Source organism: Rattus rattus, chromosome 2 (genome assembly GCF_011064425.1).
Source record: "Rattus rattus isolate New Zealand chromosome 2, Rrattus_CSIRO_v1, whole genome shotgun sequence".
Taxonomy (NCBI): Eukaryota; Metazoa; Chordata; class Mammalia; order Rodentia; family Muridae; genus Rattus; species Rattus rattus.
In genome coordinates, this window is record NC_046155.1 from 204900718 (window position 1) to 204912810 (window position 12093).

Here is a 12093-nt window from a genome sequence, read left to right on the forward strand (position 1 = left end):
AAGGGTAGAGATGACCTAAGAGCTTTTGTCTTCCAGTTCCATTGAAATAAGAAGCAACTTGCTTTAACTTAGCTGGCTTAGTGGCAGGGCCTTGCATTGCCCTTAGATGTGTCTTGGGAAATGGGATTTGTGTGTGTGTGTGTGTGTGTGTGTGTGTGTGTGTTTGTGTGTGTGTGTTACAAGTATGTGAGTATGTAAATGGATGCTTGTGCCCAATTATATTCATGGAAGTCTAGAGGGGACCAGAGAAGAACATCAGTACCTTCTTTATTTCTATCTGCCTTATTACCTTGATGAGTGTCTCCTAATGACCTGGATGGTCACTATTTTAGCTAGGCTGACGGCCCAGTGAGCTCCCACAATCTGCCTGTCTCTGCCCATGCTTCAACCCTAATGCTGGGATTAAAGGCCTCTGGTGGCATGCTGGACTTTGTAGATGGTTGCTGGAGATTCAACTCAGGTCTTCCTGCTTACACAGCAAATACTTTGACCCATAGAGCCATCTCCCCAGCCTCAGAAATAGGATTTCTTTTTAAAGACTTGCTTATTTTTATTTTATGTGTGAGTATTTTACCTGCACGTGTGTGTGCCACATGTGTGCAGTGCCTCCAGAGGCCAGAAGGGACACCAGAACCCCTGGAACTGTAGTTGCAAAGGTTGTGAGCCACAAATGGGTGCAGGGAACTGAACTCTGGGTCACCTGCAAGAGCAGCAAGCACTCTTCAGCCCTGAGCCATCACTCCAGTTCTGGAAAGTAGGGAATTTATGGTGGTTGCTTCTCAGTGCATTTTCCTCTTGAGGTTGGGATAGTGTAGGTTTTAAAGGTCTCCAAGGGCCAATGTTGAAAGCTTGGTCTGTAGCCTGTGGCACAACTGAGAGGTGTTAGGCAGTTAGGAAACAGAGCCTTACAGACGAAGTTAGTTCATTAATGCTTACGCCCTTGAATGAGATATTGACAGCTCTTCCTGACTTTGTGATTCCTGGCCTCCACCATGTGGATAGATCTCCTGTGCAATGTGCTCCCACCATGCCACCATGGGTTCAAAGCAACAGGCCAAGTATCCATGTGTTTAAACCTATTAATCTGTGAGCTATAATATGCCTCTCTAACTCACGGCTTGTGCATGTCAAGTATTCATTACAGTGATGAAAAACTACTGAAGAGTACGGTCAGATGGAACTCAGCAGATGGGAATACTGCTTTTGATTGAGTTCTTTGGTTTTCCTTAATATAAGATAACCACACGCACACACACACGCACACGCACACGCACACGCACAGGCGCACCTCATTACCTGTTCTGTGGAATACTCACACAACTGCTTCAGGACATGCATACAAGTATTTACAGATTTGCTTAGAAATTCATCATGCCATAATTAAAGCCAGAATATGGTTCTACCCTCAGTGATTGAGAGAACTTCTCGAAGTGAGGTTTTAAGCTTTGTTAACTTCAAAGTAACACAAAAGTACAGCAGCACAGTTATCTATCTGTGGATTTGTCCAGCTTAGATACTCTCAGTGAAAGGTCGAGCTATGAATCTTTCTTGCTACTGGCTCAGTGGTGACAGCAGTGGTCTCAACCTTTCTAACACTGTGATCCTTTAATACACTTCCTCATGTTGTGGCAACTCTCATCCATAGAATTATTTTCACTGCTAATTCATAGCTGTGATACTGCTACTGTTATGAATCATAATGTGAATACCTGCTATTTTGGTTGGTCCTAGTGACTCCTATGAAATGGGCCTCAACCTCCAGGTTTAGAACCACTGGGTCAAATTCACGTTTCTACAGAAGTCTTTCGTTAGCAAACATTCATGGATTTTATAACTCGTGTCATCCAGCTACTGTTAGACAACAACTCCTCACATCCTTCTGCACAAAGGCCTCGTTAAAATGGATGTTACTTGTATTTAAATATTGACTATGTATTTGGAAAGTAGCCATGATGCTCAGTAAGAAAATGTAAGACAGAATTAAAGCTTTCTTCTTGTCACCTGAGAGCAAATAAGTAAAGAAACAGTGGCAAGCTAGATAGTGCTTCTCAAACCAGAGAATTGCATCTGCATCACAGACACCTTTTCTTCAGAAATTATTTTATTCTAAATTTTACTTTGCCAATGAGCCATCTGGTGTGTTTTTGTCTTTTGGATAGTTGAAAGCAACACCCCTGGGGAATTTGCTATTCTGAGATTATAGTAACAAGGATTATGGCCGCTTCCATTTGCCTGTTCTATGTTTTTTATTTTTCCCATTTTAAAAACTTTATGCCATTTGGAATTTATTGTATCATATTTTATATGTAAGAGTGAATGCTAGTCCATTTATTGCCCAAAGAGTATCTAGATGCCCATGATATTCTGGGTGAAACAGCACTAGGTGGGTGATTGATAAATGATACTATCAGGATTTATGCCTTCAAGAAGCCACTAAGGTTTCAATGGTTCGGACTGACCTTAGACTGCCTGTTGATGACCGACCATTCATGAACTGAGTGCGCTTACTTCATTCTGTACCTTGCTGATGACCGACCATTCATGAACTGAGTGTGCTTACTTCATTCTGTACCTTATTGATGACCGACCATTCATGAACTGAGTGTGCTTACTTCATTCTGTACCTTATTGATGACCGACCATTCATGAACTGAGTGCGCTTACTTCATTCTGTACCTTGCTGATGACTGACCATTCATGAACTGAGTGTGCTTGCTTCATTCTGTACCTTGCTGATGACCGACCATTCATGAACTGAGTGTGTTTACTTCATTCTGTACCTTGCTGATGACCGACCATTCATGAACTGAGTGTGCTTACTTCATTCTGTACCTTGTTGATGACCGACCATTCATGAACTGAGTGTGCTTGCTTCATTCTGTACATCGCATCTGCTTCCTGATTTTTTTATTCAATTCTATCTATTGGGCTTTTTACATCAATAATTTGTTATTATTTTAAAGCAATGCATTTTAATAAATAATAGTAAGGCAAGGATGAACTTAATTACTCATGGCCTAGATGTTGAGATTGCAAGTGTGTGTTAACTAACACACATAGCACAGTACATCAGAACCATATTTTTGAGTTCAGGGTTGGCTTTTGTGTTGGCCATCCATACAGTTCCCAAAGTCATGCCTGTTCCCAACCCAACTCCTATTTTCACTGCAGAATCTACAGCTTTTCTTTAGTGTTAGGGTTTTTCCCATGGGGATGAGGGCCCTGGCACCTGTGATGGGAAAGGGTAGTTGATGTGTGTTTTGTGATTAGCACTGGATAGGAGTGAGTCACTTACTATCTTAAAATGGATATTTCTTTTCAATGACCAAATACCAACTCTTTATGCACAATTTAATTATGAAAGGGGGACCTGAAGGCTGGTATGTTAGGAGGGTATTACAAGAATGATTCATTTAGAAAGTCTGGTTTGGTTTTTCTGCTCTCTACAAAGATAAGGACAAAATCCTGGGCAAAAGAAACTGTTATTAGATTGGTGGCCTTTGTTCTTCTACTTTGTGTGTGTCCTGGAAAGAGCATTAACTCTGGAATCACGTAGACTGGGCTAAATTCTTCCCTCTGTCAATAGCCTATGTTATTTAAGCCACATTAATTTTTCTTTTAGTGTTCTATCCAAAAAAATGTAGCTCACTGATTTGATTTAAAGATCAATTAAGTTAAATGTGAAACTCCTAGTATTACATAATTCAGCATCAGTTTTCTTTTCCTTTCATTCGTAAGTGACAACAAACGTCTGTTCAAAAAATGCTTCTAGCACCGGGTGCCTTTTCTTCCTGGGCTAATGGCTTTATAAAGCTAATCCCTTAGTTTTTTTCCACAATGCTTCGGTTTTTCTATGTGTGGCTTTTATTTCGTGTTTCATTAAATTATAGTGCTGGCAAAGTACCTTGAACTTTCTTAGCACAAAGCACTCAACAGGATGGAATCAACACTACCTTATTTTCTTGGTGTCCTCTATTCCCTCTGGCTCTTTTCTTTTACGGGGTTCCCTGAGCCACGAGGCAAGGAATTTAATGCTGGTATCTGTCCTTGGGACAGTGTTTCAAAGTCTTTCCCTCTCTGCATAGAGATTGACTGTGGGTCTCTATATTAGTTCCCATCTGCTGCAGGAGGAGGCTTCTCTGGGGATGGCTGAGCAAGTCATGGATCTATGAGTACAGCACAGTGCTGTTGGGAGTAATTTTACTGCTATAGTGTTTGGTTTCTCCGTAGGTCTCTGGACTATCTAGGCTCAGGATCTTGGCCACCCAGCAGTATCAGAGATAAATTGCATCTCGTGAAGTAGGCCTTAAATCCAGTCAAATCTTGGTTGGTTACTTCCACAAGTTTTGAGCTGCTAATGGACCAGCTTATCTTGCTGGCTAGCCACCATTGTAGATGGAAGTGTTTGGGGCTGGGTTGGTGTTTACCTTTCTTGAACACTGGTCAGTTGGTGTGAAGGCCCTAAGTAAGCCTCAGCCGGACATCTCCATGTTCATGGAGTTTTATAGGTGTTGTCTTCAGCAATGGGGCCTTACTTTCAGTTTGAACAGTCAACAGCCTTGGAAACAGTCTGGGTTGGTTGGGGTTCCCATGGGTTTAATTAAGTTGGCCAAGAACTTAATTAAATATCATCCATTCCCAGTACTGGAAGCTTCATTTGATAACAAACATTGTCCAGTTGGGGCTCTGTCTACTTCATTATTTGGATATTTCATTTAGATTGTCTTCATATATAATATATACCACGATGCTTCTACTGTATTTCATTTCCATACAACCCCTCAAATGGCCCTTGGTTCTAGCTGTCCCTCCTAGTATTCCCCCCTTTATCCCTTTTCCCACTTCCTCCCCATTTGACCTTCCTGTTCCAGACCACACACCACCCTTTCCGATCTATAACTATCTCTTATATTCCCCTCTTCTTTGGAGAGCCACCCCCCACCAAGTTCTTTAAAATCTACCCAATCTCTGCGGTTGTACAGATTGTAGTATGTTTATCAATGACTTAACAGCTAACATCTACATATAAGTAAATACATACCATATTTGTCTTTTTGGGTCTGATTTACCTCATTCAGGGCATTTTCCCTAGTTCCGTCTATTTTAAAATACCTGAGCAACATTGTGTTAATGTGCCACATTTTCTTTGTCCATTCATCTATTGATGGACACCTAGGTTGTTTCCAACTTCTGACTATTATGAATAGAGCAGCAGTGAGTATGGTTGAGCAAGTTTCTCTGAAGTAGGATGAAGCATCTTTTAGGTGTGTGCTCAAGAGGGATATACCGAATCTTGAGGTAAATTGATGCTCATCTTTCTACGGAACCACCACACTGATTTTCATAATAGCTGTAGAAGTTTGCACATAGAATGTTCCCTTTACTCTATATCCCAGCCAGCATGAGCTGTCATTTGTTTTATTAATCTTGGCCCTTCTTATGGGTATAAGATGAAATCTCACAGTAGCTTTGATCTGCATTTCCCTGACAGCTAAGGATACTGAACATTTTAAAGGTGGTTCTCAGCCATTTGAGGTTTTTTATTTGAGAATTCTCTGTTTAGATATGCACTCCATTTTTAAATCGAGTTCTTTGTTTTCTTGATGTTCTCTTTTTTAGTTCTTTATATTTTAGATATTTGCTCTCTCTCAGATGTGTAGTTGGTAAATTCCTTTCCCACTCTGCAGCCTGCCACTTTGTCTGAATAGTGGTGTCCCTTGCTTTTCAGTTTCTTTTTCTTTTTTTTTTTTTTTTTGAGCTGAGGACCGAACCCAGGGCCTTGCGCTCTACCACTGAGCTAAATCCCTAATCCCTGCTTTTCAGTTTCTTGAAGTCCCACTTTTAACTTATTCTTAATTCCTGTGCTTTTCTTGCTCTTTTCTCTATGTTAATGGGTTTAAGACTATTACTTTCTCTTCTATCAGACTCAGTGTATATGGCCTTATGCTGAGGTCTTTGATCCATGGGGAGTTGGGTTTTGTGCAGGGTGATAGGTATGGATCTATTTACATTGTTCTATGTGCAGACATCCAGTTTGACTAGCACCATTTGTTGAAGGTGTTGTCTTTTTCCTAGTGGGTTTTTCTGACTTCTTATTAAAAAATAAGGTATCTATAGGTGTGTAATTTATGTCTACATCTTCAAATATATACCATTGATTAGCATATCTATTTTTGCAATTTTTTTCCCCCGGAGCTGAGGACTGAACCCAGGGCCTTGTGCTTGCTAGGCAAGCACTCTACCACTGAGCTAAATCCCCAACCTATTTTTGCAATGTTTTAATCACTATAGCTCTGTAGTACAATTTGAGGATAGAGATGGTGATAGCTCTTGCAGTTCTTTTTTTTACCATTCAACAGTGTTTTAGCTATCCCATGATTTTTGTGTTTTTATATGAAGCTGAAAAATTGTCCTTTCAGCTTCTGTGAAGAATAGGGGCAACTTTGGATCTATAAATTACTCGAAAGGATGGGTATTATTGCTATATTAATCCTACCTATTCATGAGCATGTGAGATCTATCTTCTAACATTCTTTTGTACTTCTTTCTTCAATGTCCTAAAGTTCTCATTATACAAGTCTTCCATTTGATTGTCTGTAGTTACTTTAAGGTATTTTATAATTTTTAAGGTTACTGAAATAGGTGTTGTTTCCTGATCTTTTTCTCAGTCTGTCATTTTGCATAGAAGGGATATTGAATTTGTTTGTTAATTTTGTATTCCGCTACTTTGCTGAAAGTGTTTATCAGCTGTCAGAGTTTCCTGGTGGAATTTTTGGGGTTGCTTATCTATATAATCATATCACCTGCAAGTAAAGATACTTTGACTTTTTTTCTTACTGTTTATTGCTCTAGTTAAAACTTCAAGTGCTGGGGGTTGGTGATTTAGCTCAGTGGTAGAGCGCTTGCCTAGCAAGCGCAAGGCCCTGGGTTCGGTCCCCAGCTCTGGAAAAAAAAAACAAAAAACAAAAAACAAAAAACAAAAAACAAAACAAAAAAAAAAACTTCGAGTGCTATAATGGATATGGAGGAGTGAAAACCTTTTCTCATTCCTGATTTTAGTGCAAATGCTTTCAGTTTGTCTCTATGTAAGTTGATGTTGGTTGTATTTTTGTTATAAACTGCCTTTATAATGTTGATGTATGTCAGCTGTAGTCATAATCTTATAAAGGAGATTATGGAGACATTGAATATTTCAAAGGCCCTTTTTGCATCTAATGAGATGATCATGCGATTTCTGTCTTTCAGGCTGTTGATATGGTAGATTACATTTATCAATTTCTGTGTGTTGAACCATCCCCGCATCTCTAAGATCAAGACCACTTAATGATGGCAGATGATATTTGTAATGTATTCTTGGATTTAGTTTGCAAGTATTTATGAAGAAATTTTGCATCTATGCTTATGAGGAAAATTGTCCTATAATTCTCTTTCTTTGTTGTGTCTTTATGTGGTTCAGGTATCAGGGTAACATTGGATGATGTTCCTTCTGTCTCTAGTATGTGGAATAATTTGAGGTGTATTGGAATTAACTCTTTTTGAAAATTCTGGTAGAATTCTGTGCTAAATCTGTACAGCTTTTGTGTGTGTGTGTGTGTGTGTGTGTGTGTGTGTGTGTGTGTGGTAGACTTTTAGTGACTGTTTCTAGCTCACTAGGGATTTTAGGTATGTTTAAATTGCTAATGTGATTTCTACTTAACTTTGTTAGGTTGTGTAAATCAAGAAATTTAGTGACTTTTTTTTTTGTAAGATTTCCCAATTGGGGTAAAATATTTTAAAATTATGTCTTTAAGACTTTCTAGATTTCCTTGGTGTGTACTATTATGCCCTCTGATTTATCTCTAGTTTTGTTAATTTGGATCTCTATCCCTGTTTTTTAGTTAATTAACTAAATTTAGTTAATTTAGTTATTGATTTTTATCAAATGACCAACTCTTGTTTTTTTGATTTTTGTTGTTGTTGTTTCTATTTTATTGATTTCACCCCTGAGTTTGATGAGATCTTGCCACTCCTTTTAGGTGCAGATTTCTTCTTTTTGTTATAGAGTTTTTGGGTGTGTTATATGAGATCTCTTTAATTTTTTTTTTTTATGTAGGCAGTTAGCACTATGAAGTTGCCTCTTAGAACTGCCTTCATTGTGTTCCATAAATATGGGTATGTTGTGTGTTCATTTTTATTAAGTTCTCAAAAATCTTTTAATTTCTTAATTTTTCATTTAGTAATGAGTTTTTCAGTCTCCATGAGTTTATAAGCTTTCTATTGTTTCTGTTGCTGTTGCTATCCAATTGTATTGTATGATGGTCAGATAGGATGCAGAATGTTATTTCAATTTTCTTGTGTCTGTTGAAACTTGCTTTCTGTCCAAGTATGTGGTTCGTTTTGGAGTAAGTTCCATGAACTGCTGAGAGGAAGATAAATTTATATGTTTGGACGACATGTTCTGTAAATATCTGTTTGGTCCCTTTTGCTTATATTATTAGTTAGCTCCAGCATTTTTGTTTGTTTGTTTGTTTGTTTGTTTGGTCTGGTTGACCTGTCTATTGGTGAGAGTGGGATATTGAAGTTACTATTACTGTGTGAGAGTGTCAACATGTGATTTAAGCTATAGAGGTGTTTCTTTCAGAAAGTAGTATCTTCTTGGTGGATATTTTCTTTGATAAGTATGTAATGTTTGTCCTTCCTATGTCTTCTGCTTAGTTTTGGTTTGGTCTTTTTTGGGGTGGTGGTGGTCAGGTATAAAAATGACTATACTAGTTTGCTTTTTTAGGTCCACTTGCCTTAAATATCTTTCCCCATCCTTTTATCCGGAGATTATGTCTATCTTTGATGTTAAGATGTATTTTTTGCATTCAACAGGAAGATGTATTCTGTTTTTGAACCCAATGTGTTATTCTGTCTTTTTGTTGAGGAATTGAAACCATTGATGTTGAAAGATATCAATAAGCATTGTTTCCCCCCATTATTTTGTTTCTGTGTTGTGCATTTTTCTTTCTTTCTTTGATTAGCTGATCTGATATTATTTATTCCTGTGTTTTCTTAAATGTGATAAGCCTCTTCAGGTTGAAATTTTTCTTCTAGTGCCTTCTATAGGGCTGGATTTGTAGACAGATACTGCTTAAATTTGGTTTTATCATGGACTGTTTTGGTTTTCATCTATTGAGAATGAAAGTTTTGCTGGATATAGTAGTCTGGGCTGGCATCTGTAATATCTTAAAGTTTGTATAACATTCTTCCATTCCCTTCTTACGTTTTTAGACTCCATTGAAATGTCAGGTGTTTCTCTAATAGGTCTGCCATTGTATGTTATTTGACTTTCCCCCTTTCAGTTTTTAGTATTCTGTCTTTGTTCTGTTCAGTTAGGGCTTTGATTCTCATATGCCAGGGGTATTTCTTTTCTGGTCTGGTCTATTTTTTATTTGGCATTTTTCTTGTACATCATTAAATGTTTCCTTCTGAGGTTGGGAAAATTTTCTTCTATGCTTTTTTTTTTTTTTGATAATATTTTCTGTGTCTTTGTCCTGGGTTTCTTTTTCTTCTTCTATTGCTTATTTGTAGATTTTTTTCATTGTGTCCTAGATTTTCTAGGTATTTTGTGCTTAAAAATTTTTTTTTTTGATTTAACATTTTCTCTGGCTGAGGCATCCATTTTTTCTATCTTGTCATAAATGTCTGAGATTCTTTCTTCCACTCTTATATTATGTTGATGAGCTTTTCCTCTGAGGTTCCTGTTCAAGTTTCTTTTTAAATTTCTTTTTATGTTTAGTTTTTCCTCAATTTCAGTTTTCTTTATTGGTTCTATTTCCTCTTGCAAGTCTTGAACTTTTTCTTTATTTTCTTCCATTGTTTGTTTCTGTTTTCAAAGATCTCTCAAAGAGATTTACTAATTTCCACTTTAAGGACCTCTAACATATTCAGAAAAGCTATTTTGAAGTCCTTGTCTGGTACTTCAGCTATGTTGCAATTCTCAGTTCTTTCTGTAGTAGGGTTGCTGAACTTTAGTGGAGAAACGTTGTTCCAGCTGTTATTCATTGTGTTTTGGGACTTGTGTCTAAGCATCTGGGGCTGGGATGATTGTAATTCTAGGTGATATCTGGTTTTATCTTTGTTGGGTGAGTGTCCAGACCTTCATATCTGTTGCCCTCACTGGTTGTGGGTTGCCTGGTTGGTAATGGTTCTGAGATCCTGCCACGTATGGCCACGTGGGATTTCAGGTTAGAAAGTGTTTCTTGGTGTTTGGAGCTGACACTTAGGGAGGGAGATGGGCTAAAAATGTTAAGTAGGTCCACAGGAGGGAGGAAGGCAGGATGCTATGCACCACAAAGATCTACATAGTTCCTGGGAATGAAAGCACAGTAAAAAGGGAGGCCACAGCAGGTAGTCTGCTACAGAACTGAGGATGAGACTGTGGTATTAGACATGGAGGGAGAGTGAAGGTATGAAACTAGCCCACCTGCTTTCTCTGGCTGCAGGTTTCTCAGAGAATCAATGCAGGGTTTGGTGGTTGAGATAATGGGTGCTGTGGTGGGAAAGGGTGTAGGGGAAGCTCTGTGTTATCCTCTGAAGATGGGGACAGGTAGAAAGGAGAGGCCAGAGCAGGCAGTCTGCTGCAAAGCTGGGGATGAGACTAGGGAATTGCATTTAGGGAGAGGAGGGAGGTCAAAGATCTGAAGATTGCATACCTGTTTCCCTAACCAGTGTAGCTACTGGGATCCCAGGGAATAACTGTTGATCATAGTTCTAAATCAGAGACCCTTGAGTCATTGGTATTTAGAAGGGTACTATTGACTATTTTGACTTGTTTCTGATAAGCTTATACTATATTTCTGTTTCACATTATTTTTTAATGTTATTCAGACTGAGGAGACTCTTTTGTATGTCAAAAATCTCGGCTAAAGGTGAGAGTTGTGATAATAATTTAATGGGCATTAATTTTCTCTAGGGTGCATTATTGCTTTCCCTAACTCCCTGCTGTGTTTCATTTTTCTGTTATTTGTTTTTGTTTTTGGAGTTCCGCCAATCCAACCCAGGGCTATGTTCATGCAAGGTAAGAGCTCTACTGCTGAGCTATATCCTCATTCCCATATTTTTCTCTCGAATTCTTCACTGTATAATACCCACTGGTTTGGGCGATGTCAAGGTGACTCCACTCCAGGGGAGGATGTGAATTACTGTGCTTATGACATAAAGACAGCAGGTCCCATCCCACCAATGTTGGTTCAGGGAAGGTTTGCTCGGTGAGCAGATGAAGAGTTGGGAATATGAACACATGAAACCATCTATCCCTGTTGGCTCATTTTGAAACTACAAGAATATGGTAACAAGGTAAAGGGCATAACCTGAAAAATCACAGAAAAAGACCTAAATATCTACATTGAATTTACTATTACATAAGCTCTTGAGTCTTTTTCGTTGTTTAAAAGACTTTGTATTTCATTGTTTCTTTAAAGAGAAAAAATGAACTAATACATGTATTATTTTTACTTTTATATGACGAACAATCGGTTGAAAGAACACAGATTATATTAGAAGACCAAGACACATTTTTGTATTAATTTTTGAAATTTATTTTATTTTACATTTATGAGTGTTTTGTCTGTATGTATTTATGTATGTCATTGCATGCCTTGTGTCTATGGTGGTCAGAAGAGGGTATCAGATTTTTCAGAACAAGTTCTGGATGATTGTGTGACACCATGTGGGTGCCAGGAACCAAACAAATAGAATTCATGATGTGTTTGGGTTTAGCATGGCATATTCAATTTGTCTATCTACATACATGTGCATACTCATGTGCACATACATGCACGTACACACACACACACACACATGCACGCACACAAACACACACACACACACACACACACACACACACACACACACACACACACACACACAGAACTGATATTAATCACCAAACCTCATAGGCACTTTTCATTAGACAAAAAAATATCAAGTTCCAAAGGAGGTTGGAAATATCAACAAAGCCAATAGATCGAGGTAGTCCTGAAGAACTGGTATTTCTCAAACCAGGGAATCTTTTGTTTAATATTTTGCAGTGATTTTTCTCATTGTTTCTTTCAGCTGCCCCTGAAGTTA